Source organism: Takifugu rubripes, chromosome 2, assembly GCF_901000725.2.
Source record: "Takifugu rubripes chromosome 2, fTakRub1.2, whole genome shotgun sequence".
Classification (NCBI taxonomy): Eukaryota; Metazoa; Chordata; class Actinopteri; order Tetraodontiformes; family Tetraodontidae; genus Takifugu; species Takifugu rubripes.
In genome coordinates this window covers 11478976-11506826 of record NC_042286.1, presented here as the reverse complement: position 1 = coordinate 11506826, position 27851 = coordinate 11478976, and the positions used below count along the sequence as shown (strand labels likewise).

At 43.7% G+C, this 27851-nt stretch overlaps 3 long non-coding RNA genes across 4 annotated transcripts; 1 reads left to right on the top strand and 2 right to left on the bottom strand.

Annotated features, from left to right (window-relative positions):
- The first annotated feature begins 2890 nt into the window (after positions 1-2890).
- On the top strand, positions 2891-4912 carry LOC115248884 (uncharacterized). Its single transcript, XR_003887605.1, has 4 exons — positions 2891-3676; positions 4273-4372; positions 4506-4611; positions 4772-4912. It is a non-coding gene; the product is annotated as an uncharacterized lncRNA (long non-coding RNA).
- LOC115248885 (uncharacterized) lies at positions 2922-14103 on the bottom strand. 2 transcript variants are annotated; one of them, XR_003887606.1, is made up of 4 exons: positions 13853-14103; positions 5267-5618; positions 5153-5193; positions 2922-2976 (listed from the first exon to the last, which is right to left on the bottom strand). It is a non-coding gene; the product is annotated as an uncharacterized lncRNA (long non-coding RNA). The 2 variants fall into 2 exon arrangements; XR_003887607.1 differs by lacking the exon at positions 13853-14103 and having other exon boundaries at positions 5267-5796.
- An 884-nt stretch (positions 14104-14987) lies between these two features.
- On the bottom strand, positions 14988-27602 carry LOC105418054 (uncharacterized). The gene is made up of 2 exons (XR_965459.2): positions 27311-27602; positions 14988-15847 (listed from the first exon to the last, which is right to left on the bottom strand). It is a non-coding gene; the product is annotated as an uncharacterized lncRNA (long non-coding RNA).
- Between the last annotated feature and the right edge of the window lie 249 nt (positions 27603-27851).

The following is a 27851-nucleotide window of genomic DNA, read 5'->3' as shown; positions in this document are numbered from 1 at the left end:
GCAACATTGGAGTGAAAGGGTTCAAGGTGCTGTCAAAAGCGAGCACGTTTCACCTCCTTGTCGCCAGAAAAAAATTGATGCCTTCAGCCTACCGCCGGCTCACCAGCTGCTGCTCGTCCGTACCGCTATAGAGAAGTTAACAAGCTCCAAACAAAACAAGTGACAAAATGCAACAAAGGGCGGAGAGTGAACGAGACCTAACGGGGTTGTCTTTAAGGAGGCTCTCCCTGTTGGTCCCCTACCACCAAAGCAGGGCAAGGCAGAAAAAGGGGACCTTGATATGGCTCCTTGCTAGGTAACTGAGGGTCTTATGTTTGGAATGTGTCTCTCTATGCCTATGTGGTATCCCACCCTGCAAGCCCTCCGGCCATAGGTCACACAATTTGTCTTTGTTCACAATGCCTCAATTATGTATTTCCTTTTTGATAAAGACAAAAAAAAGCGGTGGTGCCCTTGGAGCAGAACAACAAGCTCACATTTTGAGTGTGTCTGTCAAATTGCTATCTAATTGTTGCAGGGCTGCAGGGGGAGCTGATATCTGCTTTTCTCCCGTCGCCGGCTGCCGGCCATGCCGTTCACAAAGCCCGGGGATGCCACACACATTCTGTTTGTTCTACATGAGCAAACAGATTGTAAACTGGCTGATAATTTTTGTACTGACAATGTCATTTACGGCTGTCAGCCTTTTGTCTGCTCTGTTTGCTTTATTCAAATATGAACCGAGTGGACCTCCCCTCCGCCGCTCACTTCTGCATTAAAATCACATCAATTCACTTCCATTTTGTCTTATCTGAAATTCATTGGAGGCAATCACTTGGTTGAATGCCCTGCTGTTGCCATGGAGACCAAAGGTCCCGCGTGGACTTCAGAAGGATTAGGAACTTGTAAGATTTAAGTCTTGAAGTACACAGTTGCTTTGTTGTGACTCCCTTTGATTTGATGAAGAGGAATTTGCCTTTTTTAACTTTGGACTGAGGTGAAATAAATCTGTATATGTATTAGCGTCCTCTGGCAGGGTTGATAAATATTCATCGTGTGCCCCTTGCACTGATTTATCTCCACATTTATACAGACACTATAGTAATTTCCCTGACCCTGATCTGCATTCATGTGGCACCGGTGATCCCTCCGTCGCGCCTCTCGGAAAATGACATTTTACTCCCTTGCCGCTCACATTCATCTGTCAAGCAGCCATCTTTGTGCTGAAACTATGACAGTCCGAGTGGCATGCAGCGCCCAGTGCCCCGGCGGTTCCAACTCAAGCAGGGGCGCTCTCTGGGCACTCGCCTCCCAGGGCGTCCCACGCTGTTTCGCAAGCATCCCCCCCTCCAATGTGCGTCTTTGTTAGCCAAGGTCAGGGCACAAAGTGCTGAGTTATTCCCATCAAACTGTCTGGCTGGAAGCGGCTGCAGATGTTACTGTTTTTGTCTTGGGTTTTGTCTCCCCGATCTCTCCTTTTCTCTCTCCCCTGGATCTTGTCAGCGCTGGCTGCCAGGGTGCTTGGTGTGTGCGTTTTTAAGAAGCTGAAAAAACGTGGCCTGTGAAAGAGAAGTTGAGGCCTTGGCTTCTGCAACTTGTGAATTGCTGTTTTTTTAAACTGCCTTTGACTCAACAGCCAAAAGTACAAAGTAAACAGACGGAAGCAAATGGATTCATTTTTAGTAGCGCCAGGCTGTTTGCTCACAACAGAGACGCTTCTTTTTGTCCTTTTTACAATCAATTCTAACATCTATTAGCTTAGCCAGTATTGTTCTGTGTGACAGGCGGTTTTCAGAAGTTAATGCATTCCAAATATTTTCTCCACTTTCTTTCAAAGGATAAGAAAAAAGAAATCCTTTGAATAGTTTTTACATTGTTACTTTCAGGACAGTTCAGATCTGAACACTCAATGCCTTTGAATTATACAGTACGTTCTAGATGAATGGAGTAATTTGCACCACACACCATTGGACTGTGTTGATACTGATGCACACAACGTCCAAGCCATTTTCATGACAGTTTTGATTCATCTACATTTATTGTTGTCAATTGCTTTCATAGTATGATAATTTGATACGTTTGAGCTAGTAAAGTATTCATGATGCTGTCACTGCGCTGTATAAAAAAGTTGAACCCCATAAAAATCTTCATTTACATAGATAATGTTTTGATAAAAGCAGCACAAAGTTAACCAACCTGTACAGGTGATCCAGTAGAAATGATGCAATCTTGTAAAAAATAGAGAACTAAATGAAGTGCAACAAGCAAAAACCTCACAGGAAAGTACTTTTTACATTTTTTTCTGTGTAAACTTGTGCCATAATCATGTTCTCATACAGCATCTCTCTTTTTAGCCACAAGTCGATGCATTTTTCAGTGCCACTTCAACATTCTGTGAAATTTGAGAGGTAAACAAAAGTTCCCTCAGCTGGCGTGCTGTCACCTGGCGCATCTAAACAATCAATGCACATTTGCAACTTGGTATTTACCTGCTGTTGACATCAATGGCAGCCCTTTAAATTAAGGTCATTTTGTCCGATATTGCATGACATTAGACTTGGCATTTTGGAAAGATAACTAGACACGGAATATAAAGTAAAGGCTTCAATTTTGACAGCTATTTTGGGTCAAACTTAAATAAACAAAAATGATGTCTATGCATCACTTGCATTATGATCAGATTGAATCTCATTTCTCCTACAGATTAAGGTCTGGGCAACCACAAAAAAACAACTTAATTGCTTGCCTCTAACTATCAGCTGTTTCCTGTATTCAAAGGAAGATGGCAAGTTTACATCACATATGTCATCATTATCACCACTTTTTAAAGACTTGAATGTGGCTGATCTCACACAGATTCACCTCTGGAACTCTTTTGAGAGTCTTGCCGCTGCCTGTCGAGGCACTATTTCATCTATGGAGGGGGGATTATTGTCAAATACCAGCCCCGGTTTGAACAAAAGAAGCTGATGATGGCAAATTAGGCTCCGGCTTTTTCTGTTGGGAAAAAGAAGAGCAACCTCTAAAGTCTATCTTGGTGGTCTCCGTTTATTCATAATGATATATTCATCTGCAGTTTACATGATCACACAATGGAGAGATCAAAGTGAGAGAAATGGACAGTTAAATCTGTATTTTATTCAGTGGATCTGAGCACCACCTGCAAGCCTTTGACGGAGTTAGAAGCTTTGAAGTAGACATGATAAAACAGCATGCGTTACACTCTGGTCAAGGACACATCTCAATGGTTCGTTGACAGTCTTTATTTTGCCAAGAGAGAATGGGAAATCAATGGAACTGACCTGTCCAATCCAATGTACCTATCAGCTGACTGAGGTCACTGGCAGAAAAGATCTGGCTCAGCAGAGTAAACAGAAAACTTTGGAAGGTCCTCTGGGACATTTTCAACTAAACGGTGATATGGCGCATCAATATTGCATCTCAAATAAGGCCTAGGGATGCCAGCTTTCAAAGTTTGATATTACGGCGAACTGCGCACAAGTAGATCAAAGATAAAGATCTGACAATGTGTCGAGTCTGATCAGCTTTATCTTCTGTCTGGCAGCTCTGCGTGGTGGCTGCTGCGACGAGCTGCTGCACAGTTGGCTGTGCTATTGATCTGGCTGAGGCTAAAGACACTTCATGTACCCTGAATGACCACAGCACAAAGCGGTGACATTGATAGGGCCACACCGAGGTGGGTCTTTTTGTTCCTGCCTGTGTGTGGGAGTTGAACTCAGGATGGGGGTGGGGCAGTGCCTTGAGCTGACCCACACAGGACAACACATAAACTTCAAGCAACTTCGAAAGCAGCTTAGGGGTTAAAGAAAAATGTTGGGCTGTCTTCTAATCTCACTGACACTCTCTTTTTTGACGATTTAAAGTCGTCCGATTTGTATTTGGTGACTAATCTGCCAATCTACTTTGTTGTCTAGACATGCCACTACCGACCTATCAAACCTCGAGTATTTTGCCATTACTTAAAAATTATTAGATATGATTTATCATCACAAAACCAGATCTAAGTTTGGTCCCACTGGGTTCATGTCTCACAGCAGCAGTCATATTTGCACATTGTGTTACTACTGCAGGTCTAAACCTCTCTTTGTACACAGTCTGAAAGGGAAAGTCGGTTTACAAAGCAGTGGCTGTCGACAAGGCTGCTTTTTGCTATCACACACAAGGGGCATACATGTAGCCACATGAGACTCCTGCCTGCACATCTGCCCTTTATTTTTGTAGCTAAGGAGTATCTAAACAGTGCTGAATCCAAAAACGGCTTTGTTGTTTTAGGCCCAGGTGGAAGGGATGTTGCTCACCGCGCAAGGAATTCTGAGCGCATGCTGATTTCCTCCTTCCCCGCATTCCACCCCTAACATATCAGCGCCTTTTGGTGGGTACTTGCCTTTATTATTTTTCTTCTCTAAAAGGAGTGCATTTTGATAGGATTAGCCTTTCCAAGGGGCCTTGTTGTAGTAGTCTTAGTTTATCCAAAAGTGGGAGCTGTGTTGTTGCTGTTTTGAAAGAGCCGCGGCCACCCAGACTTCTGGAGTTGCAGAGGATGAGTGTGCAGGCAAGGCGTGACTGATGCACCTCCCCGAGGAGAACAACAACTTCCGAAAAGGCAAGTGGGTAAGTGAGATGGTGCTTTGTTAATAGCTTGTGCCTAATTGGCCATTCCATTGGGTTGCAAAATCAACAAAAGTACAGAATGAGTCTCTACAAGTCAAAACTCTCCCAAAGCTGTGATGACTATCCCTGACTGATGTTCTTTTTCTTACTATGGCCAAAGGTGGAGCTTTTAACAAGTTTCGATACATCATGTTCATGTGACAAGATTGACATTTGGATGCCATCAAACTACCTACCTAAAGGACTATGACAGATTGTGTAATCTTAGATGATCTACATCTTAAACCAAAAGCATGAAATCAATTTAAGTCTGTCTCATTTAACTTGCTGCTAGCACAGCTTTAACTCAGGATTATAACACAGCTTTACATTCAGCCTTTTGTTCTTTCAATGCCATCCTCCACTGTTTACAACGCTCTGGCATTTCACTTCAGTGGCACATCGGGTGTCTCTAATTAGATCATAATGCTGATCTGTTGTCCTGATTAGCATTGAATAGACTTTGATCAGCGTGTATTATCAGATTACTGTGATAACCCACCTTTGGATTAAGACACGGTCCATGCTCATTGTGCTCTCATGCTGGGAAGAAAGAAGGGGGTGTGAGCTGCTTGAGGATTAAGTCCGATGCTGTGCCTTTGTATGCGAGAAATACCACTTTATCAGGGAGGCTGTGTCGAGCCGCGAGGTCCGGCAATGAGAAGCGGTGGGTGTGGGGAGGGGGTCAGGCTGCTCTTTCAGGAGCAGTCTTCTGTACCTTGAGGCCCCCGCCTCTTTTGTGGAGACCCAGTGACCAGAGAGGCACACACACCCCGATCAGGCCTGTTTACAGAGAGAAATAATCACTAATTTCGGAATAATCATGGCTCCCGCTGACCAAGACTAATTGAAAGGTAGCATGCCACTGAGGTGCTGGACCAGCTTTGCATCGTCTTTTCCCTGTCAATGGTGTTTGGCCAGGCAGCTCAGGGTGATTGATCCCCATAGCCACAAAAGTCCATGGAGCTCTGAACACAAAGACACGGGGCAGGGAGACATAGAAACATAATTAGTCAAGAATATGCCTCATACCCCCTGCTGTGATGATCCAGAGATTTTGGAACTGAGCAATGTCGGGCAGCCCTTCGGTGGCGAATCGGCTGCATTATTAAGCTCGGCAATGGTCTGAAAAATAAGTGACCTGGCCTGCCCTTCCCACAAATTTAAATTTCATTGAGGTTGCCTATTCAAAAGACAAAATGCATCCACATTGTGTCATTATTAATATTCCCAATGTTATTACACATGTAGAAAAGAATAAACCGTGCCTCAGCAATAAAAGGGTCATCCCTTTTGACATTTTGCACGGCATGAGCCATTTGGATTTGAGTGTGCCCAGATTCCAATAAGGATTATTCACTCCCTCATTCTGATGATAGACAAAGTTTCAATTCAGTTCCTCGCAGGTCAGCTGTCTGTGAAGTCATGGAAAATTTTTCTATCTATCTTTTCACACTGGCAACCCTTCCCTCTTTCTGACAGAGCTTAATGCAACAAAAGAGGCTGGTGCATGTGTTTCGTGTTTTGTAAGAATATCAGTCTCTAAAGTGGATGGAAAACGTTGATCCTGACTTGTATCCAGCTTTGCTTCAGTGATTTTAAATTCTACATTTGCCAGGTTTTGAATAATCTTCAACAATAACCTTGAATTTGAAAGTGAATTCAAAAGAAAATGATGCAAACTGTGAGGCATCAATTCAAATGAACCAAGGAAGAATACAACAACAAAGGCTAACATTTAAATATGGCATTTATTTAGTGGCACTTTAAACTATTTTCTCAAGCACATTTGCCACAACACATGCACACACATAAGAATATACAGACGTAGGAAAACTGACAGGCTGATATCAAGGTTCCCATCTGCTGTCAGATCAATATTTTGTGCAAGCCTTGTAGGCCTGTCTGTTTACCCTAGGCATCTGTGCCTAGCATACCAACCCAGCACAATGTTTGAGCATGTGACTGTGTAATAATGGCAGATAGGAGAACTAATAGCCACTGCAATATCTGTAGCTTGACCCAGTGCGCCTCTCCCTAATTGATCTATAGATTAACATCAGACACATCAGTCAGGGGTTAACCTTTTGTGTTAGCTGCACTGTCTTTGCTGTGGATTATCAAGCAATTGGAAGGCTGACAGCAACATGCCTTCCACGGTTTTTCCTTTAAATATTTCAAAGGAGAGGTAACAGGAAAGCAGCAATACAAAGCTTGATTTTGAACATTAATATTACACATTGTCGGGTTCTGATAACGTGGAATTTCTTTCATTCCCCAATCCAAGGAGCGAAAATGCGTCGTCCCTCCAAATCTTCTTCCTCAGTGGCGTATCCTAGAAAGTGTCTACGTGTTTAGACACACCGAGGTCACAGCAGACCGGCCTCTCTGTGCTTCACAGTTCCTTTGCCCTATATGTACACTTGGTCTGGCTATGTAAACTTTGACATGTGGGTGTCAATCTCTCCCATATTTACCGTGGGATTTATCAGACGATGATTAGTTTTCTGAGCAAATTTGGATGTAAAAAGAAAAACACCACTAGCAGTTTGTAAGCCAACATTGCGTGTGCCACTGTTGGGCACTGCATATTTACAAGGGTCCTGCTTGTTTTGTTAAGGCTTTCTCTGTAGGTACATGTCAACTGAGGGCTTTTGGAAGAAGCAGGGGTTTATCAACAAGCAGAAAAGGGTGCGTTTGCACACACAGGTTCTTGTTTGCTAGCTGTGTCATTCCTCCACTTTACTGTAAATACTTACAGCACGGTAGATGTCAACAGTGGGATTATGGAAGAAAACACCCCAATATCATTATTGAGTTTGTGCTGAATAAATAAAAGATGGAAGTTCATGTAAAGTAATAAGGTGCACCTGCAATGAATCCTGGTGGAAGACGTTGAAGAGATTGAACTTGATTGGATTATGTTTGTGCCCAAGTGTCAATGACATACTAGGACCCTAAGTGTTTGCTTCAAACAAATGCTTGCCACTAAAAGCTCAAGCCAGAGTAAATTTGATTGTGTTGAATGGCCAGAGGAAGAGGTGGGGAAGGGGGGGTACCCAGCCATTCCTGTAAACACTGGAGAAAGACGAAAGAGAAACATTTGCTGCAACACGGATAAAGCAAAGACGATAATAGCATGCAAATGTTAGCAGATATAGCAAAGCCGTTTGCTTGTACAGACCTTGAAGTGTCCTTGAAGAATAATGGTGCGAACCTGGGTTGGTGTACTCTGGTTTTCCCACCGCGAGATTGCAGTGATGTTGGGAAATTAATGTTCTTTTTTTTTTTCAAACGCACAATAATGTGAATTACAATGACTTAAAGTGCAGCAGGCTTTATATCCGTCGTCAGCTCCCCTAATCCCCGTTCAATTTCATAACCACTGACACAGAGCTCATCAAAGTTATTAATGTTGAAGTTCCTCACTTCCATGTTACCATCCAGCCTGGACCAATCCCATAACATGCTGCCTGCTGTCATGGTAACCGTGGGTACGCCAGGTCTCTGTTTAATAAACGTGGCTGGACCAGAGTGAGGGTCCCGTATTGACCACTCAAGAAGAGATTAAACGCTGGTGACATTTCCGAGGTGGAATTTGCAATTTCCACAAATATGAGGGCGTCCTCGAGCCCGGCATGACAGCACATAAAATCAATACAAATAACCTGAATCCCTAATACCTTGATCCCTGTTAGTGGAAGGATGCATTACAACTAAGACACTGGGAAGTGGGAGACACGGCCCTCCCATGACACCCCCCCCACATACACACACACACACACACACCTCTACCACCGGACTCTGCTGATTCCTATCGACTGTCTCCCGGCCAAACACAGACGCAATAACAATTAGGTGGTATACTGGCCCAATTCTCTCCCACTCACCCATGCCCAAACACACCCATATATTTAAAAAAAAAACACACTCCCATAGGAAGAAATAAAGATTGGAAAGATTTCCAACAACCACTAAATACTTTCCAACAACCACTAAATACAACACAAAGGCAGCATAAACATTCCTATTGATAATCAGACGGTGGAAAAGATATCTTTGGGAACACATTTGCCACACCCGTTGTGAGTCATCACACCAAGCAGGATTAGTGAGCTTACCCCAGATTTAGCCAAAGGGAGACACTGAAAGGAAAACAGCTCTCCTTTATATCCTCACCTCTGTCTGTTGCAAGAGTCAGAACTGGGGGAGGACTTTTCACGGTTGCTTTACAGTGTACAGTACCTAACGTTCACAGTCTATACCTGACACTGGAACTCAGGGAGGTTGCATTCACTAAGCCATCCCATGAAGGGCAGGTGAAGAGAGGCAGGTGGCTTTTTTTCTTTTTTTTTTTTACTGCTCAGAGTATTTGGCTTGCCTTCAAAGCGGGCGGCCATAAATGTCACACCACTTTGAGTCTACTTGGAGCGCTCATAAACAAAAGCAGCACAACTGCACACACAAAGACACAGACGATGGGAATTTGGCTCTTATCTGGAGCGCGAGGCTCTAGAGTCAAAGAGATGAAATTAGAAGTGTGGTGGGTGTATTGTCAGCGATCAGGATCATATCCAGCTCTATGTTATTTAAGATGTTATTTGGTGAAGTCAGCCGCTTTGGATCATTTCCTGCCGATTGTAACGCGGCTTGATTACCTTTCAATGCAGGTGATAACAGTGCACCTGCTGTCTCCACTTCCTGTGTCTGACCACAGGCGAGCTCCTCCCAGTCGACTGTTGTCAGCCTGCAGATGGCGGTGGGACAATCAGCCCTGCAGCAGTGCCTGACGCTCGCAACTATTAAAGCGAGCTCTTGTCATATTGTTTAACAGACGTCGGTGCTTATTCACATAAAAATACACACTCTGGTGTCATGAATTGGTGTTTACAGTACTACTCAGTAAAACTGTAAAACTTTACAGACTGTAAAAAAATGAAATGGACTTTTTATTTACATTATGGAAAACATGACATCCAGACATTTTCTAGCTGGTATATAAGCACCTATCATGTGGTTATTTATGTTAATGCACTCAGGTGGAGTCAGAGTGTAATAAAGATAAATTGTGGGATATCAAACAGGACTGTGCTTGCTGGTGCATGTGTGCGCAACATGCCGCGGTAGCATTTTGCAGTCAGTGTTGTAAATCATTTTTTAAGTGACACTAATGACAATTTATTACAACAAAAGACTTGAGTCAAAGCAAAAGTGAATATGTTTACACTGTCAGATTTACAACACATTTTTCCCTTCTGTGTTTTGGGGTAAATAACAAGCACATCCCTCGTGCATGTCTTCCCCTTGATCGCACCACATTTTTACCTGAGCTGTTTCTTTTTCCAACTCTGGAGGTGAAGGATTACTGATGGATGTGGGAATCTGGGGTCTGGCTGAAGCGCCTTTCCTGAATTACTGCACTTGTGCTGAAGAAGAGCCGTTGGTATCTTAATCTACATCTCGCAAGAGTGCAACTGTCACCGGAAAATGGACGAGGAGGGGGTCACAGGCAATCCCAGGGGACCAATGTTGCTCATCAACAAGTAAAACTGAAGGTAGAGGCATGCCTGGACACAGCGGCTCCTGACTCGTTCTCCGGTTTTTAGACACAACCCGTAGCTTTTACTCCTCCCCTCCACTGGAGGAGAGTGTTTGCTGGAGAGGGGTTTTAAAAGCTGCCCCAGTTAAAGCTGCCATCATTACACTAAGGGGTTGAACTGTGGCGGCGTAATGTGTGTACCGAGTTACTCTGTCTGTTTGAAGGGCCCTCAGGAGAAGTGTGTCTGCTGTTGACACTCCCTATTTAATATTGTTTGAATTTTTCATCAAGATCCAAGCCCTGTTACAAGAGCCCTTTGTTTTCAGACTTGTTTGTACATTCCTTGTGTGTGTGCGTGTGTGCGTGTGTGTGTGTGTGTGTGTGTGTTTACAGAGACATTAAAGACATTTATTTGGCACGAAATGTAACAAACTCACTCTGCCTTTAACCCCTATTACAGACTCTTTTGTCTATTTATTTTTAAAAAATTCTGTGCATTCTGCAAACTGGAAATTTGGGAAAGTCTAGCAGGGAATTTCAGACCCTTTACTGGACATCCAGCTGCAGACCAGCTCTCTTCCAGCATCCTTTGTGCAAGGGACCCTGACACAGCCTTGAATGCAGGTCAGTGCAGGTTACTGACAAAGCTCGTGAGGGGGGGGAGGGGGGTTGTTTTGTGTGCCTGAAAGAAGTGCACGCGATTAAAAATAGTCCGCCCTGCTGTCAATGCATCACCATTAAAAACAGCTGGGCTGGGCTCCTGTCTGCATTCAGCCATGTACAAGTTGATTCTTTCTTTGTGCCGCTATCGTGTCACAACTCCCCCTTTACTGCCACCCTTTGTTGCCGTCTTTGTGAGGGAACCATCACGGAGGCAAAGTCAGCCTCATAAAAAGAGTTCATTTTGGATTCACTGGGCCCCAATGAACAGTGGGAACTTTCTTTTTGGTGCCTTCATCCATAAATTGGTGCTCGCTCACTGGGTCCTGTCAGCCCGGCTAAAGGTTCTTTACTGAGCATTTCCTCATTCGTACCATTGGACACGTTTTGTCAAATCACCCATGGAGGTAATCAGTTTGACTGGCTGATTTCAAGGCTGCCAACATACCAATAACACCTCGCTCTGCACATTTAATTAATGTAAATCAAAGAAGGCAAAAAAACCTAAATCCATCCATTTTTATTTGTCCTGACAGCTAAAGTTTTAGATTAATCAGGCTCAGCTTTACTTCAGTTCTTCTTCACCGGTGTTTTCACTCGGTTGTCAGTTATGACACATTAGAGCTTTCAGTGGCTTTAGTATGAGTCCTCTGAGTCCACAGGTAAAAGAAAACACTCTGGATCCCACCCATGGTGCAGCTGTCAGTGCTGTGATTGAAGCGCCTCTACCTGGAAAAAGAGGCACTCCAGGGGTTAATGGAGGAGGAAGGGGAGCCATCTCCGTGGCGGCAGGCTCCTGTCGCGCTTTCTCCTGTCATTTTCCACCACCTCCTCTTTTCTCCAGCCCCTCTCTTTTCCTCTTTCTCCCCTGGGCCCTCTGTCGACTCCAACCAGGGCCATTTCTGATGCCAAGGGGCCGCACACAACACGCACCACCGCCACCGACACACGGTCATGACGACACGGAGCCAAAGAGACGCTTGAACAGGAGACACAACTGGAAGGAGCCCATAAGGGACCTTTTAAACATTTCTTATCAGCATTGTCGTGATCGGCCAATCTCTTTGTCTGACTGATCCCAGAAAGAGGTTCACAGATGTGAGCAATCCTTCCAGATCCACCCAAAGCAATAATGGCCTGAGATTTTGCATGCTTTACCTTACGTTTATAAGGTTTCATTTTAATGTCCTTAAATACCCCAATTTTAAATAATATAATGAATATAAATATAATGAGGCACAGAGGCAAAATTATGGGGTTATAGTGTAGAATTTAACAGCGATGTTATTTAAACATACAAAAAACAACAGTTCCAAATGATTTTGATCCAGTACATTTTGATTAATAATCTCACTTTATACTCTATTGGAGTATTTTTGACTTGACTTGTAATTTTAATACAAGTCAGGGAGAAGTTTACTCTCTGAGCGTAACATTAGTAACACTTCCTATGTTTCTTTTAATAATTATTTTGCATATTTATGTGTGTCATGGTCACATTTCTATGTATTATTATTTTATTGCAATGTTGACCTCAAGCAGATCGATGAAAGAATTGTGGCTGGCGGCCTCCCTGAAAGTGATGCTAACGCTGGTCTCATCCCGTTCGTTCCCCCTCCCTCCCATCTCTTCGCCTGGTTGCTCTTTTGTTCCATCTCTCCGTCGTGAGCCTGCCCTGCTGCTGCTGCTGCTGCTGCTGCTGCTGCTGATGGAAGGGATTGTCTGGTTTTTATTAATATGACAGGTGAGACAGCCCAGCTGCTACCTGTGTGCGTGTGCATGTTCGCCTAAAAGCAGCAGCTGTCTCACACACGCAATGCACACATGTTTCCATATGAACCCACTCACACCGGCGCTATTGCTGCATATAGACTTTTATTTCATGCTCTTTCAACAGTGTACAAGCTGACATTTTCCTGCTCCCAACGCTGCCGCCATATTTGTGCGCTATAACCGTCTTATATGACCGCTCTGTTTTCCTCCCAGGATGCAAATCAGCGGAATAATTTTCCAGCCTCCCCCCTGAAACGACCACAACATCCTTCCCTAGTTAAGAACACTTTATCGTTTGACTCATATGCTGGGCTTCAATCCGTCCATATTGACTCAGGTAATTGAACACGAGGGACGCGGGGCTGTATTCAGAAAAGAGACAGGGAGACAGTTGAGTGCATAGGTGCTTATTAGAACAGGCAGGCAGTTTGGTGGACCAGGTTTATGCTTTGACAGAGGCGTGAGGGTGTGTGTCTGTCATTGGCTGCAGTTCACGCGTGGAGATGGCAGCACAGAGGTCACCCAGCTGAGCTTATTGTGTTCCGAGTCGCTCCATTACCTGGAAAGACCCCCTTTGTTTGATATCTCCATGTAGAAAATGATTCCATGCTAACAGTCTGAGGAGAGCCGTGGGCTTCCCGTGGGCAAAACTTGTCCGTTGGCGCCGTTGCTCCACATCAGATCATATCCCTCCTCTGGACCAGTTTTTGCAATCTCCTTAATTCAGCAGTGTATCATTAGTCTGACCTTCGGTAGTTAATAAATGTCCAGTCACTACAATAAACCAGCCTCTCACAACAGGAGACACATATGGTCCATGGCTGATGGACAAAGATAGTGCCGTCCCACTTAGCTAAAAGAGTTTGGCAACGGCGTCGTCCCTGCGCTGACCCGCGACTGACGTAGCTAGCTGCTGGCTAATCTGTCAGCTCCAAGCTTTTTAAACCACCATTGACAAATCTTAGCTTTTACTTTGAACAGTTGAAAACCAATCATGACTAAACATAGTAGTTAATATATAAATAGCTACAGTGCTTGAACAGACATAACATTCCTCATAGTTTCCCTCTTTCAAGCAGAATATTGATTTTTTTCTCGTGTGCCTGTCAAATCGCAGAACTCTGCAGCTTGGATCAAACTTTGCTCTTTTCAGATTTCACCATTGTGCCGCGTCAGATCAAAAGGGCCCTTTCACCGTATCGCTGCATCCAACCAGCTTTCATGTCTTACCTCATTACTGCAAAACTTTCCTTTGATTGAGCCGAAGTCCGAGCGGAGGGTGGCCAGACAATGGCTGCCAGACGACTTTCAGCTTGACACAATGAGGCGGCAACAAAGATGTTGCGTCCAATCCCTCTCGAGATGTCGGGCCCCCGTGCTTTGCTGTGGCCGACGGGCCTGTGAATTACAGTAAGACCCCCCTAAAAGTGAGGATTTGTAACTCCTCTGATCAGACTCTGCTCACGGCCAGAGGAGGCTAAATCCCTGCAGAGAGCCAGCAATAGGGCAGTGGGCGTGATGACCATTTAAACCCTGTCTCACGGGCTGTGAAACAATGGTCAGCTTAAATTTAGCCCCACTGAGCGTTGTTTTAAATGTTAGACTGTACAAAGACTTTTTTAAACGGGTCCATATTTTTGAGTAGCTTCTGTGTTGTGGTTAACATTCTGGCTCCGTTCTTCATGCAAACATATTTAAAGGGCTTTTAAATTAACTTACTTTAAATCTTTGAGTGTATAAAAGTCTGCACAAAAGTCTGACAGGATCAATATTTTACTGAGGAAAATTGTATTTTGGAAAAAAAGAACAAGAACCCTTAATTTAATCTCTCCAACAATATGCTTCTTTATTTCTTTTACAGCTTAATTTCCTGTCCTGTTGATTTCAATTGTTTGCCTTTAAACATCTTTTATCATCCTCTCCTTGCCAATAACTGCTTTACAGGCACAGTTAATTGCTCACTGAAATCCAACCAGGATAAGAAGCAGTAAAAAAAATATTTGAGACATTTAAAAAAAATACATTTTTTTACCTGGGCCGAGCAGACATTTTTGGAAAGAAATTGCACCTTTTGTGAATTTTTCATCCCTGTCATTCTTTAATTCTTCTCCACAGACAGCCTGTAAGCGTTGGGCTTTTGTTCCCTTTATCGCACACTTTTCATTTGTCTCCCGGCCGGAAAGCCGTGTTAAGATAACGCCATCCTATCATCTGATTAGTCTTATCAAAAATGAGCGACACCGTGGCCTCAGTTGGCGCGGATGAAGAAGGTTAAGTGCTCCAGACACGTCTTCTTACAGTGAGTGGGAAAACAAAAAAAATCACAGTAAATTTAAACCAGCAGCATTTATCACACACACACAAATGCATTTTATTCAAGATTTATTTGTCACAAGCTAGGTCAACACACAACTCACGGGGGCCGATACTCCTGCCTTGTTTAATTTCTTGCGGCCTCCTCCCGGCATTTCAAGTGCAAGAGTGTGCAACCATTATATAACATTTGACACCAGGGTCATTGGAATTGCCCCACTTGAACTAAAAGACATTCAGTTTGGGTTGGAAAGTGAGAACCAGGACACCGTTCATTTGTTTGCTCTCCCACTAGTCGTGACTACAGCAAATGCCATCACCTCAAAGAAGCGGTCGGCCGTCCTCACTTTTATTTGTTTGTTTCTTTGGAGGGTGTCACAAGTTGTGGAGCGGACATTGGACTTGTGTCGGTGCCGGGGGGGGTGGGAGAAGTGACTCTCTGGAGGGGAGGCTAGCAGAAAAATGTCAGCCAGCGCCGGGGAGAGGGGAGGGTGGAGGTGATAGTGATGGTGCCGGGTGGGGCGGGGATTCATTTAGCCAAGCATAGCTGCTCTTGTTTGTGGTTGTCCCTGACAGCGTCGGCAACGCTGCTCCAAAGCACCTGTGTTTGCTCACTAGCTTTCCCCCAATCTGCTCAAAAAAAAAAAAAAAAAAAAAAGAGAAATGCTGTGAGTATGTCACATGTTGGCTAGATAGCCTGGGCACCATGGGAATACAAAAGCCGGGGCTTTTAGAACAGTTAATCATTGATGGAGGCCTCTCTTTTGTTCCCATTCAGCTTTGCACTGACAGAGGCTTTGATATTACATATGGCAGAGCAGGTCAGAGGCAGATATAGCCAAAGTACGTCGACAGCAAAGTGCTTTTAGGTCACTTGATGCAGGGTGACGAGAGAATTGCGGCAATGGTCGTCTGTAAATCAGTAGAACACAAGGGTTAGTTTTATATAAAAGCAAATGTCAATGTCATTACTACAGATTACACACATCAATTAATATAAGTGCTTGAAGTATGTTCAAATTTCTACAATAATAATTGCAAAAAACAAATAAGCACAGGAGACAAGTATTTCAAGGGACAACACCACGGTTAATTAATGTACCCTAATCTTGGTTTGCCTTCCATCTTGACCTGCCAACACAAAGTCCAGAGCTTTTTAATGCCTGTCAAAGTTAGCTTTCAACTTTTGAAAAGGGGGATATTAGCGTTACCGCATTCTTAAATAGCCCTAAAAGGGTCAGAGGCAAACTCTTATCTCCCATTTACCTCAATGGTTCTTTATTGAAAGTTAGCTGTGACCTCACCTTAACGTCCCCCTGTGCTAATAATACTGTAGGAGAGAGGATAGTGGGATCACAAACATTTACGGCCGAAAACGCAGCATGAGAGGCAGGCAAAGTGGCCACTCTATCCAGGATGCTCGGTGTGTTGCAGGTCAATGATTAACACCACACTTTTAGTCATATCTGCTCTCTCTCCCAGAGTCAAAAGATAAATGGAGGTTGTGTTTCCGAGTATGAAGTAAGGCTCCAACTTAGGTGCTTTAGCAAACATACCAGCCGGCATGTAGGTTTCATTTCAGACTCTGGTGGCCTGTTCTCATGTCTTAGTTTCACTCAGACAATATGCTCTTAGAGCTAGCTAACAATGGTGACATGAGTCAGGTCTGTTTGTGTCATTTCATGAACTCTATGAAATCTAAACCGGTTTCTCGCGTTTGTTTTATAAACCACCTTATCGTTTCACGACTACCATGACTGCATGACTAATAAAAAGCTTTCCCAATGATGCAAAATTCCATATCATTTTCACCATATGTGAGCAGTAAATCTCATCCCTATATACAGCCTGACGCCGCCGCCGTGTGTTTATTTGCTAACCCTGGTCACAGACGATAACGGCCATTGGCGTCCCCAAACTATAGCGTGCAATCTCTCTTCGTGACGACACGCCCATGTTTCCATGAGCACGTTTGCACTGTGGAGCCTACAATAAGGGGAATATAAAGAACAAAACATAGGTGCTAATAAATCCTCAGCCTGGGCCACAGGGAAATAAATTAGCCCAAGCAGAGTCAAAGGATGGGCTTAACAAGTGTATGCTTCAAACAAAAGTTCCTGTTTCAGGAGGGAAGGTGCACGGCTGATGGATGGCTTGGCAAACATAGTTGACATACCTGGCCAATGCCATGGGCCGGTCACAACCCAGGACTGAGAGGGACATTGTGTTAGTGTTTGTGTGTGTGTCTGAGTGTGTGTGCACTCCCTCTGAGGCTTCCTCTCCCTCCTCTCTTCCACTTGGGCCGTGGGGATCGCTTCAGTCAGCAGAGCCCTATTTGACAGACTCGGCCTCCATATAAAATCCCATCCTCCTATTTATTTGATGTGCAGTTCTACTAGGATGCCTTCGATCCATCCTCAGGGAGCCCGCATCTCAAAACACTCAAATAGTCTGGGTGTGGCGATAAGCACCAGGCTGGAATTATACTCCCAAATTCCCAAATCCTTATGGGGCCTGAGAATTCCTGAGAATTTTAAGGCACGGAAGAAAGGTGCCAGATGTAGATTGGCGAATTATCGCGGTTTTTAATTCATATCCTTTCAATTTTAAATATAAATGAGAGATTATAAAGGAAGTGCAGAGATTTTTAGGGCAAACAGCTTTTCCGGGATGGTCCGGGAGAGCAGGTTGGAGCGTGGGAGACGGGTCAGTGCAGTCTGGTGGAGGAGAGGTGGACCTTTACGGGGGAACACCCAGGAATGTTTAGTTAAGTCGCCGGTCGCATTCAAGCGTGTGTGTCAGAGGTGTTTACAGGGTGTTGACACTCACACACTGGGGTAATGAGAACGGCACAGTCCCGTCTGGCTGTGCTGCCCCCTGACCACGCTCACCACAGCTGAATATCAAATGTACCCGTCAAAAAAAGACACTCACATTATATTTTCATTAAATGTAGTAAAACAACTAAATACAAATGTATGGTGTTTTTATGGTGTGCAATAATTGCAATTGTTTAAATTACTACAATAAATGATTGATTCTTTATTTCTATTATATTAGAAATTCAAAATAAATACAATACAATATTTAATATTGCTTGTTTAACTTGTTTCTTTAAAAAAGGATGAGTAAATGTGGAGCTTTTTTAAAATTATTAATATTACCTAATAATTAAATACAAACAATGTTAAATAATTTAAATATTCATAATTATTTGTACATGCAGAATAAAATATAATTTCAATAGTAATTCACCCCATGCTGAAAGTCACGTGTAATAATCAAATTCATCTACTTTAAAATGAATATTTTTCTTATTGAAAAATGTCACCAGTGTTCCAACCATCAATAAAAGAAGATGATGTGTGTTTTAATTTCCCTTTAGGTGATGGCTCGGCAATAAAACAGAATTCTCCCGTCATATATCTGCTCATTACAGAAAAGGGCAAACACTCCATATTTATCCATAAATGTTTAACGTTTCAAAATTGCAGGACCATGAATCACATTTTCAAATTATTGCGAAACAGTTTGTTCTGTTGATGCGTGTGCTGAATAAACAGGATTTATAGTCACAAATAAAATATTATTTGTTTCTGCTTTTTATAAGAATAAATAAAAAAAGATAAAGCTCTGCAAAATTTGTTAACTGTCAACAGTTAAAACTGCATTTTTTAAATGAGTAGTTCACCTCTTCTAATATACTTATCACACAATTGATCGGCGTAAAAGGTCATTTAAATATAACAATGAAGATGTTATATTTCATTCCCTCATTGCCCTCTAATTTTTTCTACTGCCACAGATTAAACAAGTATACAACTACAAGTGTGTCTTTATGTCCGTCAGTCTGTCTGTGCGACCACCCACTGAGAGCTACAGGGGCATGACAGCTCTAACTACCCCCTGCCACCTTCAGTAACCCTCTGCGAGGTAAATATCCGACTGCCACACGTCCATTTGCTTCTGGCCGCGTCCCATTTAGCTGAACTGCACTGCTAAAACACGAGAGGAATCACTCAGGATGCCATTGTTGTAGGTAATTGGTGGAGTGTCGTAAGTTTTCCTACATGACTCACACGGCGGCCCACCTCTCCACCCACGGCCGCTGCGAGATTGTAGGTCACGCTGAACTTAGCGAAATGACGTCCTCTCAAACTCATAAATTACACGGACGCGGACAGCCTTAAGCAGCGTTGAAATGGCCCGAACAGAGCTTTATTTCACCGCTGGTGAAGCGTGAAGCTGAGAGCACCACCCCGCGAGGAGCTCGGCTCTCCCAGGCACAAATAAGGCTGCTATTTATCACACCATACCTGAGGTCTGACATGCTGGAAAAGCCGTGTAGGTGCCCCAGAGGTGGGCCTGAGAAGCAAGCGCTGACCGTTTCCCTTCCTTGTCGTGGTGTTGCTTCCAAAACAGGCTTGAGCTTCTTTTTGTTTTATTATTTTGCAGATACGAGTCTTATTATTCCAAACAAAAAGGTGATCCTTCCTGGGACCTGTCTCAGCACAGCTACCAGCACTTTGAAATGTGATCTGATAGATTAAGAGCTTAACCATCAGAATAAACCATTGTGGAATCACCACGGCTTGTGTTTTCACTGCGCTTTGCAACCGAAAAGTCCGTTTTCATTGAGCATATCTGACTTTAAAGCAAAGTACTTGTCCCCTCACCAGCTTTACAAAAAAAACCTACGTAACGTCTCTGTGTGTGTGTGTGTGTGTGTGTGTGTGTGTGTGTGTGAACTGTTCTAAAAACATGACAGTGAGAAAACAGCCAGTGTTTCCATCTTCTCAGAGGTCTTCCTCAAGCACATCATATTGTGTTGAAATCATCCTCAGTCTGACCACCCAGGGGGTCCCTGACACCACAACCTTTACAAAGGGGGATGGGCATGCGAGCGTGCATGCATGTGGGTCTGTGTGTGTGTGTGGGTGTGCATGTGTATTTGTGTTTAGTCAAACGTCTGCTCACATGCATTAATATCCTCCTTCATCTTTTGTGTATTGTCCCGACATCCCACTCGTCCTCCTTTATTTATCTGTTTGTTTGTTTGTTTGTTTCGGATACGTTTACTATTGTTATTTTATTCCCAGCAGACCGCAGCCAGGGAGGGAGGGGGTGAGGGGTTCTACTTTTATTTCCTGCCATGCAGACAACGCTACATGTGTTGAGTGGGAATACACATTCGGCGGGAGGACTGGTCAATGTAAATGCAAACACAAACCAACAAACCAAAACAAAAGAGCACAATATGGATCCTTCTGAGGACCAGTGCCACTACACTTTCTCTGTTTGCCCTCTCTTCTGCTTGGAGTTGCCATTAGGTCATATAATGACCGCATCTCGTTTCTCTCTCAAGGGCCCTCAGAGGCTTTCCACCTTTGGCTGTAAAAGTGCATCTAGAAACCAAGGTCGTTGCTCAGCGGACTCCAGAATTCTGATTCAAATCTGTCAGGGGAAAAAGACACACTCGTGAAAACCGAGTTGGATCCCGTTGATATCGTGTTCTATTTGACTTGTGCTGCCTCCTCAAAGAACAGAGGAGGGTTCAGCCGTCACCCTCCCCACACACACACACACACACACACATGTCGCCAGCCTCCCTTTTATAGCAAAGTGTGAGCGATTCAATCCCTAAACGGGTACACATGCTAAGGTGAACACAGATTTACCAGTGATAACCCGTTCAATTAGACGATGTTGGATGGCAGGCAAAACGTGGACAGACAAATGACCATACAGTACGGTTTACAATGGGAATTAAAAGTATAGGGCAGCTGGGCTCTTATCTGGCCAGAGAAGAAGAAACCAGGCAACAAAGGGAGGCCTTAGACTAAGAGGCTTGATGCATGGGAAAGCCATGGGCCAGCCATTGTGGCTGCCCTTCTGCTGAGCAAATAGTCCAAACTGTTCATTCCCCATCTCCCATTCTCTCGCCGGTACATTGTTTGTGTCCTTGCATTTCATTCTGACTGGGGAAGATTGCTCTCAGGGCCAGTGAGCAAACAGTCCAGAAAAGAGCCAGCTATCTCCTGCCGTTCCCAGGAGAACTAGCATTTTTATTTCAGCTCCAAGCTGTCAAAGGATTGGAGAGTTTATGTCAGGATCCTGAATTAATTGCTTTAAGCCTTGGGGCCGACGCCGGCGTTTTTATCACCAAATGTTCAGTAAAATGTTTCCTAGCAAATTATGCAGCCACCCCCACACCCACCCATCCACTCCAGCCATCGCCTCTCCGCAGTCTCCAAACATTTGGTAGTTGATACATACAGGGTGAGTTTTTGCAACACAAGTGATGTGCTTGGTTGTTGTGACAGCACAATGGTGTGAGCGGTGATGGGCTGCAGCACGGCTGTCGAGGATTTGGTGGAACGAAGGCAAACAGCGAACTTTTACACACGTGCTGTTTGGGTTCCCTTGCTCCATAACGTAGGTGCTCGAGCCAAGCTTGGCTAAAAAAAAAAAAAATAATTGGTACGCTTACAGATGTCTCAATAAACCATAGCTGTTCAGACATTTGGTGGCCAGAGCTTTAAATGCTAAAAAGTGTGAGCTCAAATGCCAAAGTGACTTTAGAGCCGTCTGTCAGCCCTTATAGCCACCACATACATATACTCAAAGAAACACATTTAAATATAAGTGAGACCAGCTTATCATCAAAGTGCACCATAATAAATTAATATCAAAATATTTAAAGTTATGAAGAAAAATGTTTGGCTAATCTATGAATATGTTGTTAATATCCCATTGAATCTGTGTTATTTTAGATTAATAAAATGTGTTGTTACCCCAGTTTATTAGCACCCCCTTATTTGTTTTCAGCTCTGACCTAAACGGGCCAAAAACAACAGAGGAACGGGCGCCGCGACGGATCCAGACTTCCGAGCGGCCCATCAATAACTGAACCTGGAGCCGCCATCTGGACTTGGCTTTTCTTCACGCAAATAGTGGACCATTGTATTTGCATCTAAAAGACATTAGCAATATTTCACCGGGCCACATGACACTGTCGAATTTGTGCAAACAAGCCCTTTAACAAACTCCCCGTCACTCAGGCGGCCCCGACCACAACAAATCAAGGCAGTGGTCCTCTGGTCCAAATAACACTCTGTAGTTGCCCCCCCCCCCCAAAAAAAAAATGGATCCCATCTCCTGTAACCGTTTTGCATTTGAAAGGAGGTCCAGCTGATATTTGCATCCTTAACAACTCTCTCTGACAAACTGACACTCTGACCTCTGTTCTCTGGTTAGAACAAGTCTGAACCACAGCTAGTTCAACTGTAACAAAACCACTCACAGGTGAATCATGCTAACCCTTTTTTCTATCTTCAAATAAAGACCACTTTTCTATCAACCTCTTGAAGATAAGGGTAGCCCGGCACCGCCCAATAAATCTGCCCGTTGACTCCTTAATCTGGAAGGATATTAAGTGACAATCGCTGTGATGTTTCTGTCAGCGTCAAGCAGGCGAGGGTTAAATAGTGTGTATCAGGGGACTACTCTGTAGCGGCGGAAACATACAGGCCTCATCCTTCACTATAATCTGCTCAACAGCCCAGAAGACACCTCCCAGCTTTCCTCAATCCTCCAACCAAGCATCCGCCTCACCATTATAAATAACACATCCATTTATATGAGATTAAATTGAGGATTAATTTGATTCGAGTCAGGGTATGGGAATTCATTAACGGGCTGACAGGCACGTTACACATGAAGGGAATTTAATTTGAATCCCTCGAGGGAAGCGCTGAGGCACCAGTGTGGCGTAGAAACGATAGTCTTAAAGACAAGGCGGTATATTGTTCCACACTTTGCACTGACTTACACTTGTAAAGTGGCACTTTATTGCTCTTGATGTGTTGTTATTAAATTATGTGCATCGATGCCGTAACAGCATCCTGGAACTGACAGCCCCTGTTGGAAGTTAAGGGGAAAAGGACCCTCAGACTTGGCTTCTCCTGTTCATACGGCTCAGTTCTCCTCGGGCACATGGCCGTAAATGGTTTTTCACATAGATTTGGATCCCACTCGTACGGTATTAAAATGAGAACATTATTTGAATGTCAGTGATTCTCATGAATGCTGAAATGGCACTCTGCCGCTGTCTTTCCCGACACGGTGCGCAGCGTAAAGTAAAGGCATTAAATTCAACTCGGACTCAGATTACAGAATTCACCTCTGCGGAACACCATCTTGGCATTCTCTAAATTAGACAAGTCCCAATGTAAGAGCCTATCTCAGTGAACATGTCTGCGGAGGAGAACATATGCAGGACAAAATATTCCATAGTTTGTTATTCCGAGGACGGCACCGGGGGCACACGGGCTTGTTTGCCTTTGCTGGGAGAGGAGATTGGATTGGGGGTTTAAATGAATCACTGGCACACCACGTTTATAGGTTTCATTAACTTTTAATGAGTTGGATGTCCTTCGCTGTGATTGGCTGGCAACGCTCTGCCTTCACTTCCTGGAACTGGAGCTTAGAGGAAAATGAGGAGATATCCAGCATGTTGGCTTCCATGTTATGGCCATGTGCTGTTCTGATGTCACTGGGTGGACGCAGGTTAAAGACAGGGGCCAAAATGTGGCACCGTCATCAGGCAGAGAGCCCAGATAGTCATTGGTCGCTGGCAAATCTAAAACCTGACCATATCACATCTCCTGGGGAATAGAGGGAGCTTGGTGGATCTATATCAGGCATCAACGTGCCACAGCTGAGCGGCAAATCATTTTACGGTTGCTTTGGCAGCAAGGTTTGATCTCTAAGAAAATCCCGAGACCTGCTGTGGAAAGCCTGCGGAATTACGGCAGAGGAACTCGTGGCATGACAGCGCACGCACGCCAAAATGTCTCTGTCAGTCAACTCCAGCAGGGCCTGAAATTTTACATTTTCAACATCTAAAAATCATCATCCCTTATTCTGCCTGCTTGATCTCACTCCTCTTATCTCCCACTGCTTCCAGCTTCACCTCAGCTATCCCCGAAGGAAACCGCCACCATCCCGTTATCACTGTCCTTTGGTGCTTCCCGTCATTCCTGGTTTTTGTCGATTGGTTCCATAAAGGCAACGGCTCATTTTCATGGCAGCAGCGCGCTGACCGTCCATCCACCTCTAGAGATGAAAAGCGGGGCAGGGAGAGGCGCCACATCCTGGCCTGAATAGCTCGCCTTTAGGTCAGTGCACGTCCCACCAGCTGCTGCCTCACCTACTCAATGGGCATTGTTGGTGGACCTCTCTCTCTCTGTCTCTTTCTCTCTCTCTGTCTTTCAGGACATGAAGAAGTACCGCTCAGGAATGTCACATATCCGTGTTAAAGAAATGCGGACACATCACAGTCAACGGCCGCATTCTCACCATCGGGTCCATCCTGTCCATCCCCACGCACACACACACACAACTCTTCCTTCCGTCATAACACACCTATAATTGACCTTTGCAGAGCCACATCTGTATGACATACTGACCGGTTTTTATGACAATTTATAAGAGATAAAAACTGAACAATCATCGTCGAGTGATATTGTCTCTCAGGGGTATCATACCTAGAAGCAGTTTAAGGTCCAAGCAGGAAAGAACAAACACTAAAGGTTAGGCAGTAATAGTTGAATATTGTACTTTATTCGTGCAGACTGCGAGATATTTCTGATGCTTATGAGTCTAAAATCTGTCTCAAGGTTGTTGGGAGTAAAATCTCTTTGTTGCATGAAAATAAGTATTTAGACGTTCGTGTAGAGGTGAAAATTAAAACAATCTACAATATTATTAACAGGCCTCCAACAAAGATGAGTTGGGTTATTTGTTTTGGGGTTTTTTTATTTCAGCACGCTGCAGCAAAATAAAGCAAAGTTGCAACTTTAGCTTATTGTATATATTTTAAAACTACATTTTAAGTGACATTGCACATCCATCACACATCATTTTCATTATTTGAAGTACACTTTTGAATTTTGGTTTTTTTCAGTTAGAACAATTTTTTTAACTCAATGTAAAATTTAATTTTTAAAGCTCTGCTTCAAAGGTGATTTTTTTTTATTTTATATTCTTGCTTACCATGCTCGTCTAACTCCTGCTAAAATATATAATTTGTAAGAGGGATAGTTAAACACATGCAGGAGTTTTTAATTAAATTCAGCGGGACGTTTTCAGTTCTTGATTTATTTATTTGTAGCATCAGGATTAAATACAGAGACACTCAACTACCGTCTATTGTCTCTGCGCTTTCAGATAAAAAATAGATGCTGTCTCCTATTAAAAACACATCCATCAGGCTGCAGGGATGGACGGACCCGGGATGGCGGCGCACCGCCCCAGGACGGGCCGCCCGCTGCGAAACCATGGGTGGGTTTGAGTTGTGACTTTGTTGTCCCTTTAATATACTGAGGGCCCGCAGTTTGCCTTGCTAAGATATAGGATTAGGAGTATTTCGAGTGAAAGAGGAGTTTAGTCGGACCAGTGTGGACGAGCCCTCCCCTGCAAAAAGGCTGAGACAGAATTACAGCCTGTTGGACTGGTGTCCCGCCGTCACCACGGAGACAGATCTACTTGGGTGTTCCAGTCCGCGGGCTGCAGCCTGGTATAGGTGCGTCGGACTCTGAAATGACTGCAGCCCATTAATAGGCAGATATTCCCTTCGATGAGTGAAGCCGAGCATTAGAATAAGCATAAACCGATTCTATAACGCACCGATCGTTAAATCACGACTAGCATTATTTTAGATATCACATTTTCTTCTAGATAAATCTGTATTTTCTTGCTTTGCTGTATAAAACAGCACGAATGGTACTTCTTACCCTGCGCAGTCGACGCCCATGGGTGGATGCTCTATATGGCTTATGAGATACAGACTCGTTCAATGAGAATAGAGGCCCAAACTCGTCTGGGTATTAAAATGCGTTGCTGCAGGGGAAATGTCTCACTTCGGAATCCTGGTTCAGTCAATATTAAATGTTAGAAAAATAAATCCTAAACGGCTCTGGTGGTCTTAATAAATACGATGTCATTTGTCCTGATTTTTTTTTTTTTTAGGAGATTGAATAATAGCATTTTTATTTCCTTTTCACTGGTGGCTGCATGTGTGTAAAATAAGTAAGCAAAATCAAAACCATTTGCTTTTTCAATTGTAAATGTCAGCGCGACAAGTGCAAACCAGGTTAACGGGCTTTTAAAAGCAGATCAACAGGCAGGAGCCATCATCTGTAGTTGCTATAACAACAGATGTACCGCAGCTGGTTGAGGAGCTGCTGATGTGCCCCCTTCCCCCCTGCAAACCTGAACAAAGTTAGGGGATGAGGAAGACGCTGTGCTGTGGCCCTTGAGCTCGTTTTACCGCCGGTACAGATTGAGGTTGGTTACCTCTGAACCGGCAAAGCCCCAAAAGGGCATCGGCATCTCAGCGTGTGCTGGGGGGGGCAAATCTACCCTGAGGGGACCGGGGGTCTGTTCCAAACGGTGTAGGCCCAGTTAATATCTATTATTATTATTATCATTATCATTATCATTATCATTATCATTATTATTATTATTATTAGTAGTAGTAGTAGTAGTAGTAGTATTAGTATAATTATCATTATAGTTGTTAGTATTATTATTATCGCCAATCATATTATTATTATTGCTGTTGTTGTTACTATTATTATTGGTGTTTGATGCATTGCTGCAATTAATAATGATATTTATATTGTGCCTTTTTTCTTCTACAGAGATAAAATTATAATTGAGGTCAGCAGAATAAGGACAATTCTTAAATGCTTAAACTTAACCCTGTAAAAAACTCTATATTTTTATTGTTATAGCTTGAACGCAGTGCCGGTGCTGCAGCAAAGCACGTTTCCATGTCCTCAGAGAAAGTATAAGAATATTAACCAGGCGTCCGCTGCAATAATGTGTCTAATTCAACAAGTCGTTGCATAATTTGCAAATTAATTTCTCTTAAACATGCGCGGCGCCCTCTTTCTACCGTTGTTTTGCAGGAATACTTTGTCACGTCCATTTGTTTAGTTTAAATCCATCGAAAACGCATTGAATATTTTGAAGATCCAACATTTATAGTGTCAGTTTGCTGGATCTGAACGCCTGTTTGTCTCCTCTCCAAAGCATCGACATGAATACCCGGGCTCCTAGTGCGGTGCCTTTTTTTCTGTGCGCATCCATCACGCTGAAACTTCTCGGTCTCTGTCAGACAACCTGCAGATCCCCTCAGCTTTGCACCACCCTGTCGTGAAATCCAATACGTCTCCTCTCATGAATTTAGGATATCGGCCTCTCCCGCCGCCGAAGCCCCCCTCCTCTCTCTTCCTCATGCCCGATGCATCCAAACCAGCTCTCCTTTCACGATAAAGAATAAAGTGTAGAAATGAAAGAGGTTCATACCTGCGCAGGAACAGCCACTTCCGGCGGCTGCAGCCGCGCCGGAGCCCAGTGTAGAAGCTCGCCTTCTGCCTTCTGCACAGGGCTCCAGACATCACGGCATTTATTTGAGCTCAAACTCTGCCACTGTTGACTTTAGCACAAAGCAAAGATTTCACTGCCCCGCTAGTTAAAAAAAAAATGATTATTTTACAGAGATATCGATCAGCGCGCAATAAAAAAAATCAGCTTAGCATTATATGTCTAAAATGAATAGAACGAAATTTAATGTCTGTGTAAATTTACAGAGCTGCTGCGTCCTATTCAAAGTTTACACTTGTGCAATTTGGATGGTGTGTGTACTCTCCCTATATGTGGGCATAGCCTCCACTCCATTGTTTACTGGCTTTGTTTATTCGCAGATCACGCTGTTTAAAGTGCGATCTGTAAAGAGAGTCTGGAGAATAAATGCGCACTTTAGGCCCCTACGTGTTCAGAAGGCGAAGGAGTGTCATTTGGGTAGAAGGGAGCAGAATTGTCCCCCCGAAAAGCCTGCCTGGCCTTG